Consider the following 10,016-nt stretch of genomic DNA (forward strand, 5'->3'; position numbering starts at 1 on the left):
ACTAGAAAATCCTTTGAGTACCAAATATACATACATATATATACATACATATATATATATACATGCATATATTGCTATTACTGATTGCAAGAAGATTTATATGGATTATAGTGATTGACACATGGATGTTTAAGGAGGTAAACTGTGAGCTTCATATTTAAGGGGACCTCTACTCTACACACTGCAATGGAAAAGTGTTTGTGGAAGCATTCACTGCAGGAACTGCAAAAAGTGTTGTCACCAAGAAAGCACTAGAGGATTCATGTGCCTTCATCTCTTCTTTCTCACCTGACCCCAATACTTTCCTGGCACACACACTCATAATTTGGCACGTCACTGACCCATGTCACATCTGCAGCCAGGGCCATCAGGACAAGTTGCAGTCATGTCCTCATTGGCAAAGTGGGGAATCAAGGAGATGTCCTGATTTCTGTCTCTAAAATGGGCATCCCCAGAAAAACAAGATAAGAAAACCCTCTTCATGCAGGGGGAAATGCAGATGTTCCTAAAAGCAATACAAATCTGTCTCTCTTTCACTGAGGTGAAGGACATGGCAGCCAAGGTTGTGGGGAGGAATCTGGGAAGCTACTGCCCTGTATCCTGCCTTTCCCTGTCAGGGCTCCCACGTTTAATACAAAATGTGTCAAAAAATTTTGGTTGCCACAAGCAACAGTTGCACACTTCCTGCAGCACTCAGAAGCAACAGGCAGGGCAGAGAGGGGCAGGGGGCTGAGGCAGGGGAAGTTTGTGGGGGCTGCCATAGCTCAGAAGGAGAGGGGAGGAAGGCTGGATGCTCCCACTTGCAGTCTCCTTCAGATTTCTGATTTCAGGCAAAGCCTGCTGCTCTGCCTACTGGTTTTAAGACAGCTGCATCCTGCTGCTGGCAACTGCTCCCAGAAGGAGCAAGAGAGAAGATGCACCAACAAACTGCCTTCCTGGAAGTCTTCATTGTTCCCAGTCATTACATGTATACTAATCCCAGAAGTATATGAGTCTTGGGCAGATACCTGGGGAATGACTTAAATATTGCATGGAAGCCACAGTGAAGCCATTGGCAATAGCTCTAGTGATTTTCTCCCTGCCTTCTTGGTGCCTGCCTTGCATGGCTTGAGGAGGAGCCTCATTTTTCTTTAAAAGGAGAAAAGAGAAAACTTGCAAAGTCTCTGGATTGTATAATGCCAGGAAAAACCTGACAATTTGATCTAGGTGGTTTACAAGTACTGCATAAAGAGCCCAATATCTTGCAGGCAGGTAAGTAAAATTGAGACTTCTGAATCTCATGAGGCCCGTGGGGCTGACTTCTGGTTCTCAAAAGTCTGGGGCTACAGTACTTAAGAGGCCCTGTTAATGCTGCTCTTCCCTCATGCTGCCATGCTGGGGGGTTGGCAAGCTGTGCTCAACACCACCTCTTCACTGACAATGATCTTCAGCTAAGAACTTTGCTTTGGTTTGGTTCATTTCTCAACACTGCTCCCTTTGGTGACATCAAGCACGAAAGTAACAGACTTTCCTTTCTACCTTGAAAGAGGTACATCCTTCATAACATTTGGAAAAATATAGTGGCATCAGAAGAAGCAAGGAATACAGTCACTTAAAGGTGTTCTACATCTACCTTCTCACAAAAGATGGCCATATAGCGGTACACCAAATACAGTCAAACCTTCTTTATAAGGAGAACATTTTTGTACTAAAGAATAATATCAGCTTTTGTGCATTAGGTAGAGAATATTCCCTTTCACATATTTTAGTATAAAAGCAAACAAATGATTGGGGGAGTAATACAAATAGAGCTGCCAAGCAGACTGGCCCAGAGGTAAACAGCTGAACAAATTGGTGTTTAGACCTGTAAATTCTGCTAGTGAAAGCAAAATTTGCCACTGTGGCAATACACTAAAGCTACAAAAGACACACAACTAGTCTGCTCTTCATTACCATCTGGTGGTTGTTGCATGGAGTGGCATTACTCACATCTCAAAGTTACTGAGGAAAAATTTCATATCCTCAGAAAGGAAAGCAAAGTAGCAGCAGTGGGCAGCACAAGGGGGGTGGTTTTGTCTTATAGGCATCAATACAAAGGCATCAGGCAAAGAAAACTCTCTAAAGATGAGCAGGTAGAAAAGAGAAAAAATTAAGAAGTACTTATTTCAAGTATTTTGCAGAGTACCTCCTATTTGCAAGGAGCTGAGAACTGCTTGGGAAGCACAATGTGCTGTTCTCTCCTGCTGAGAGCAGTGCCAGCTAAGACCATTTGACAAGATAAGATATTTGTTAGGCACTTTCCACAACTACTTCCCAGATCTTCACTACTCTCCCAGAGAGGTATTTTACAGTGGTAGCCTTGCAGGAGGCCATGTCCTCAGTGGTAAGCAGGAGGAAGATAATCCCATTCTACAGCAACATGGGGAGCTAGCTCACCTCTTGCACAATGAATAGTTTCTGTATCCATTGTATAATCTCTACCCCTTCCCCTTCCCACACAATGATTCCCACACAAAGGGAAATTGCAGTGTAATTCAACTTGGAAGTGACTTTTACAAGTCATTGGTCCAAACTTCTCAAAGCACAGCCAGCCTCGAAGTTAGACCAGGTAGGTCCAGGGCCTCTGGGGTGTTCCTCACACTTTTCAATCTTCCTAGAGTGTTTCTTATCCTTGGAGGATTTTTTATGAAGGGAGGGTAGTCTGCTCCTATACAGAGTGAAAGAAGTACAATAACTGACAAAGTGCAACACCCCTTTGCTTTTACCCAAGTGTATGAATCAATAGGTAATTGATGTGCAATGACAAGTCCACTCTAAGAAGTTTAAAACAGTACCAATATAAACTCCTGGACACAGTCACAGAGTGTGCTAGTTTGTGTACACCATGGGGTTGATCCAGTGCAGCTGCAGCATTTCATGTCTTATGAGCTAGATTGAATTTTTCAAGAACAGCATGAAAAAAAATCATTATTAAATTATAAAAAATCATTATTAAATTAATTATAAAATTCACAGGACATAACGCACTTAGAAATAGTATCATACCTCAGTTTCTTTTTACCTTTAAAGATGCACTCTTCAGATCCTTTCTCAGCTCTGCCATTGAATTCTGTGACTTTGGGTAAGTCATTTAGGCCAAATCTTCTAACAAGTGTAGCTCAGTCTGCATGCATCAGTTTATACATAAGACTGACACAGACCTTGTGGAGGTGAATACCCAAATCTGCATTTAAAATTTTCATCCCCACACCTCCAAGTCTGAATTTCCTGTTCTTCAAATTTTTGAAAATACTTCCATATTTGTAAGGATATTTGAAGGCATTAACTACTTCAAATGCACACAGGGAATTAAAAACATATAGAAATACTAAGTATTATTACCAAATAGGTCAGTATTTAACCAATACCCATGTTCTTAGTAGTTTAGACATTTTTTCAACTTCATGTCTTATTTCAGATGTTTAATACATAATCAGCTTTCTAAATATTTCTCTGCTGGACACGGATATGAGAGTACATGAGATTAACACTCTGTGAGAAATACCCTGTCTTCATGAGCAGGCCTCCACCATCACCTCCCTCACCTCTTAGCCCATTCAGACATGACAAATGAAGACTTCCACGGCTCATTGGTGAAAATGAGTGGGTGGAAAATCCAAGGGACAAAAAGGAAGCCAAATATTTAACAGAGACAAATACACAATTCCAGGAGGCAGACTTCACAAGATGAATGGTTTTAAGAGGAGGGATAAGGTGCCCTTGCTGTCTTATTAACCTAAAGCTATATGTGATCTCTTCCCTACCCAAGAAGTAAAAATCCCCCCTGACTTATGTATGGTTTAGATACTACAGTCATTTAGGTCCTGCTCCAAAACTCACTGAAGTAAACAAAAACCCTGCCCCCCATGCAGGTGATTCTGGGTCAGAACAAGATAGCATTTTTCATTCTGAGTTCCTTATTTACTATAGTGTTGAGTTTTTCTCTGTATTTAAAATACTTTGTTTTCTTATAGCCTCATTATTGCAGTTTAATCCTCTTATAAAAATTTTCTAATTCTTCAGCTCCCTTTCTGACTAAAGGCAGGCAACATTTTGCTTTCTCAAAGGAAGGTGAAAAGGAATTTGACTTTGCTACTCACATGGCCTAGCACCTCTCACTGAAACCCATTTTGCAGATTTTCTGAAATGAAAACTTTGATAATGTCCAGAGCTGAAGTAAAAATTAAGCCTTAATATACCAGGTGAAGGGAGAAAATTACTCTGAATCAAAGAACAAGCCACTTAAGGAGACACTTAGCAAGACAAAGACATGACAAAGAGGTTGAGAATATGAGAAGTCAACTTATGTGAAGGATTGCAAAACCAACCCTTCCAACCCTTACAGTAGGAAAAGATGAGAGAGAAAGGTTTACAAATCATTAATATATTGATATTTGTTCTTTTGGCCTCTTCTGCACACAAAACTAAATCTTCTTTCAACCTCTATTCACTTCCGTCCCAAAATGATACTAAAAACTGTCTGAAGCTAATATTGACATCACACAAATGCTTGATGCTGCTCAAGAGAAGCTCAAGGGAACAAGGGAATGTTCTGCATCCCTTATCTCACATTTTACTGCTTCCTGAGCTTTAACATGCTGCTGATTGCTCTAAAAGAGGTCACAATGGTTTTGTCCTCTGAGCTGGGTTTGAAGGCAGCCATAAAAAGTCCAGTCTTTTCCAAAATGTATGAGTAGTGAATAAAGCAACACCCCATGCTGTTGAACCACCTCTCCTGAAAACCTCTTCTCAGAGCAGTTATCCATGGGAGCACCCTTGTGCCCCTGTGCCCCCCACTGCGGTGGGAAGAGGTACCAACAGGGGCTAAAAAAACACTAAAGCATCCCAGTTCTGTGATCTGGCTGAGGAACACCTTTACCAGTTCTCTGTCTTTGTGTTCAATTTCTTTTTTTCTTCAAATCCTTAACTTTGCACTTATTTTAGCCTTTATTTTAAGGTTCTTTTTCAACTAGCTAAAAGCAGTTAAAATGACAGGGCACAATCCCTTTCTCAGTATATGGACCACTTCCAGTGACTTCTGCCAGCCCACACGACATATATAAATCATAGATTTTAGACCTACACCCCTACATCACTTAAAGAGAGAAGTAAAATTATTTGTTGTCTTACACTTCCCTGATGACAAAGTGACTCCCAGCAGAAGAGATTCACATGTGCTCTTCATTTCAGCAAGCCAGAAGCATCTGTGTCACTCTTCAAATGTGCTCCTGAGACAAGAAAGGAGTGTGCAAGCAGCTGGTGTGTAGGACTATTGCATTTGTTAAAATCATGCCCACTTTGTTTTCTCCTAGCGTAGGTATGACTGTGCATGGTGGTACCTAATGCTGTCATTTTCATGGCTGTAAATTGACAACAGAATTCCAGGGGAATTTGCCATCATCAAAGAAAACAGCTTGCAAGTTTTCAGTCTGGCAGGTTTTATTGTTATATTTTGCTCTTTCCATAAAACTCACTCTTAAATGTGAGAGGTATCATATTTGTAAACATATTCTTGAAATACAATGCAAATTTTTCCTCTTGTCACCTCCATCTCTGGAAGCAGCAGATGACCTTGATAATGAGTGGAAATATAAAATGCCTACCTTCCATGAGGGAGGTTCAACAGCAAGACAAAGAACTGTTTCTCTTTTTGGTGCCAATTCTTGGCTCTGTTCAAGCTTTTCCTTTTTAGGGTTTTAACACATATAGGCACAACCTATATACTGTTAAAAAACAAGTACTATAAAATCTCAACCAAAATGTCTGTTTCCTTTCTTACTGAACTTGACTGTTTGAGGAGTATGTGATTTGGAGTCTGGGTCTTCAGTGCACTAAGAATACTTTTGGGTAGATTTAATTTTAAAACTGGAAGTGGTGGCCAATACAAAAGGCCTGTGTTCATCACCAGTTTTAATCACAAATCAGATTTAAGTCAAAACCCCAAGACTTCTAATGTAAAAGTAGCTTTGAGGAACAACTAGCCAGGATCTTCAACCTTTTCAGAAATATAATAACCAAATAAGCCAAGGCTACTGGAGATTAAAAAGGAACTGGAACTACCATTTCTGTGGAAGAATTATAAAGCAGAAGTAGAGGCAGAAAGCAATGTTACCACCCTTTAAATCCACAAGATCACAAAATACTTGAAATTGGAAGGGGAAGCTGAGTAGCCTACCTCCTGCTAAACTGCAGACCCAAGCTCACTTTCTTCTCTGAGATGCATTTACCTCAAAGATAGACCAGGTTGCTCAGGAGTATTTTTTAATTCAAAACTTCTTGAGAGTATATAATGCAAAAATGTGTATTTTCTCAAAGAAAATTTCATTTTGATCCAGTTTTTACTTAGTTCTTCCTGAGAAAGGAACTCTCTGAGCTACACAATTATGGAAGATCTCTCCAGATAAATTGCATATGTGACCAAATTCAGCCATTCTATCTCCTTATTGCTAGAAGAAAATAAGCTAGGCTCTTATTTACATGACTCACATTCACAAGTGTTTGTAGTGAGTGCACCACATCACTGAAATGGGAGAAAGAGACACATTGCATTCTAGTGGCTCTGTGTGGTAAAATGCTTGTGAGTATGAGAATACTACTTATAATCTGATAATTTAAATAGAGATTTGCAGTGAGCTGCTTCAGAAAACAATGAAAAGTCAAAGCTGAGTAAAATTAATAGATTTATCAGAAAAATAATTTTTGAGCCATTCAACTAACAGTGTTTTGTTTCTTATGCTAAAAACCACAAACAAAAAAAAAAAAACAAAAACAAAAAAAACCAAACAAACAAAAAAAACCAAACAAACAAACAAAAAAAAAAACAACAACAAAAAAAAAAAAAAAAAAAAAAAAAAAAAAAAAAAAAAAAAAAAAAAAAAAAAAAAAAAAAAAAAAAAAACCAAAAAAAAAAAAAAAACCAAACCTGTACAAATCAAGACAGGAGCAGGCCTAAAAAGCATAGAAGAAAAGTTCTCAATCCTACAAATGTGTAAGCACCTTGCCACAGTATGCATCAGCATATTAAAACCAAGAGAGCTGCTTGTAATCAAAAGGTATACATGTGCTCAATTTCTCCAGGATAAAACATCATGTGTTAACTCTTTCTGTCCTGCTTCTGACATACTGCCACTGCTGAAAAAACTCAACTTTTAGGAGCTGTATAAAAGGAAGCATCTGAAGTACTTTTAAAGAGAAATCAAAACAATATCATCCTTCATATGTCTCTGTTCTCTAAATACCTCCTTAAAATCAGCTTCTGCAGTGCTGCCATCAACTGCCTTCCTTTTTCCAACAACACTTGAGATGGCTGGCTCCTTGTAGTTAATGTCCATAAAAACTATACAAATGCACACAGACTAACTGCTGCCTTCACCTTATTCATGTCTGTCTGAACACTTGTGGCTTGTCTTCCTTACTTACCCTGAATGGTTTGTTCTCTGAAACTGAAATTGCTTTTTTTTTTTAATCTCTATAGCAACTGCCAAAAAGACCTCAATCTTTAGCCCCCACTACTTCTCTTGAGCCAGAATCAGAGGCTGAAGGAGCTTCTGAATCTTTTACAGATGGGATGAAGGACTTTGAAGCAAGGTTGCTTCCCATAGGTGGTGAGGAGGGAGGGCAAGGAAAATGTACTGCTGTAGGATTTTCTGTCATTAGGGATGTAGGGCATGCACATCTTGAGAGGAAGCAAATTCTGTAAAGTTAAGAATGGATGTCGAATGGTGGTCTAGACAAAAAGCTGGGAAATCTAAAAAGGGATTTCAAATGAATAGTACATATGTTTAGCTGACATGATTAAAGACTCACTAAATTATTCTGGCTATAGTTATTACAGGACAAAATCCAATACCTCATATATTCTCATTTTGACTATTAAAAGTGAATAACTGATTCACAGTTTTGATGTTTTCTATTAATTCCTTACAAGAACTGTCCTAAGCATTTCACAGTCCTTTAAAACAAAGTAGAACATGCACTAGAAAGATCTTAATTGATCTTTACAGGGTATAAAGAGAGGAATATAAATGGAGCACAAAGAGGAACCTTTTTCTTTCCTGAGATAAGAGTGAGGGCTTGCTGAGAGACCCAAAGGAAAGGGAAATAGGTGTGAGGGTGAGGTGATCTCCTCAGTGTGCAGCAGTACCACACTGCCCACAGAACCCCAGATAAAGCTCAATTTCAGCATGGCAGTCCTCAGGTCTTGTCGATCGTTTGCGCAGCTTTGCTGCTGCACTGAAATCCCCAAGGCACACTAGAAGTACTTCCAGCTTGCAGTTTTCTGTCATTTGAGAAGATGGCTCACAAACTCTATTTGACTCAAGGGATTGCTGTAGGTAGAAAACAACAATAGTGCTATCACTAAGCAGATGAAGTAAGTGACCTATTTCATTACCTGCGTCTTTATATATAAAGATATGTATATTTATTATATAGGTATATTTATTATATGTATTTATGTATATAGATAGGTATAAAACAAGGTTGGTTTTTTACCTGCACAGGTAGTCATTTCACAATTCCAAGGTTTCATTTCATAGTTTTCAAGCCCAACCATTCACCTTAATTGTTAAAAAAATTGGTCTAAAATTTTGAATTTATATTCTTGATAAAATTACTGCAAAATTCGCCTGCCCAGTGCCAAGTAAAAAAAATGTGTACCCATCCTAATTTTCATTTTTCTTTCAGCTGTGTGTGTAGTATGAAAAATCTACACAGCAGTTCCAACTGGACACAGATTAGGAGTATCCTGAGTCTGCAAGTCCCTATTTGCAGTTTCTCAAAACCTGTCAGTATCACAAATATTAACATTTTCAGTCATCACCTCCACATATAAAGTCTACAGTATGAGGGACACCATTTATTTGGAGCAGAAGCACAGAGATACCTACTTTCATTTTACTTTTAAGGCACAAAATATCACTAGAGAGAGATTGCATAGTCATAATTTTTGCATTTTTTCCCCTTTATTTCTTTAAAACTAGTGATCTTCCTGCCTGTAGAGCTGATCTAGAAGGACACAGAAAGAATCTCCAAATTTCCCTCTTTTTCAGTGATCTTGCTTTTTTTTTAAATTAGCCAACATATCTGAGTAGGACATTATATTTGTATGATGTGCACTTTCTGGTGCCAAATTAAAATAAGCAATGCAAAAAAGGTATTTAGTAAAGTGGAAACATTAATTTGTGTAAGAAAAAAGATGCCATCCTGAAAGTTTAAATATAATGAAGGTAAAAAAATGAACATGCATTTGGCCCAGGATAGTTTCTGCATTATGCTTTATGATTATATGATTTGTCTTGCTTCTAGTAACCACTTGACATGCCTTAGAATATGAAAAAAAGAGTAATGCTTAATATATTAGAACTAGTGGATTTCAATTGGTTTAGTTTATTAGTGCTTACGTATATCTAACAAATATGAAATTATTCCCTGCCCAAAAGGTCTGCCTTGTCTAACACAGAGTAAAAACATATTTTTAAAATCTTATTTACCACCTGTATGTCTATCTTATAGACCCTATATATACTAAACCCAGAGTAGAAATTATTTGGGAAGAAACTTGGTGCTATCATTAGCAAGGGTTTCAAGAAAACTTATTGAACAACAGTATGAGGAAATAACCATAAGAAAAGACCAAAAGAGCAGAAATTGAAGCCACCACAAGTGTTTGAAAACAAAACTGGGTTTGGTACAATGGAGTTACAGCTCCCATAGGCTGTGAGCTGACTGCATCCCATGCCACTGGTGTCACTTAACACTAAACAGCACAAATGGATCAGGGTGGTAGCTCTGCCATGGGAGCTCATTTCACTGACAGAATGGACAGGAAATGTAATAGCAATAGAAATATTTAATTATTTCTGTGAAGGTAGAAACTTCCATGCAGAGGACATGCACTTTTCTTGGTATGGCAGCTGTGTTATCTCCAGTCTTATTAAAAAACTACAGATTTATAACTGCATATCTCAGAGGTGAGAGAGAGAACTAAAAATATTGAA

This window comes from Pyrgilauda ruficollis, unplaced genomic scaffold, assembly GCF_017590135.1.
Source record: "Pyrgilauda ruficollis isolate IOZ18807 unplaced genomic scaffold, ASM1759013v1 scaffold1, whole genome shotgun sequence".
In the NCBI taxonomy this organism is placed as follows: domain Eukaryota; kingdom Metazoa; phylum Chordata; class Aves; order Passeriformes; family Passeridae; genus Pyrgilauda; species Pyrgilauda ruficollis.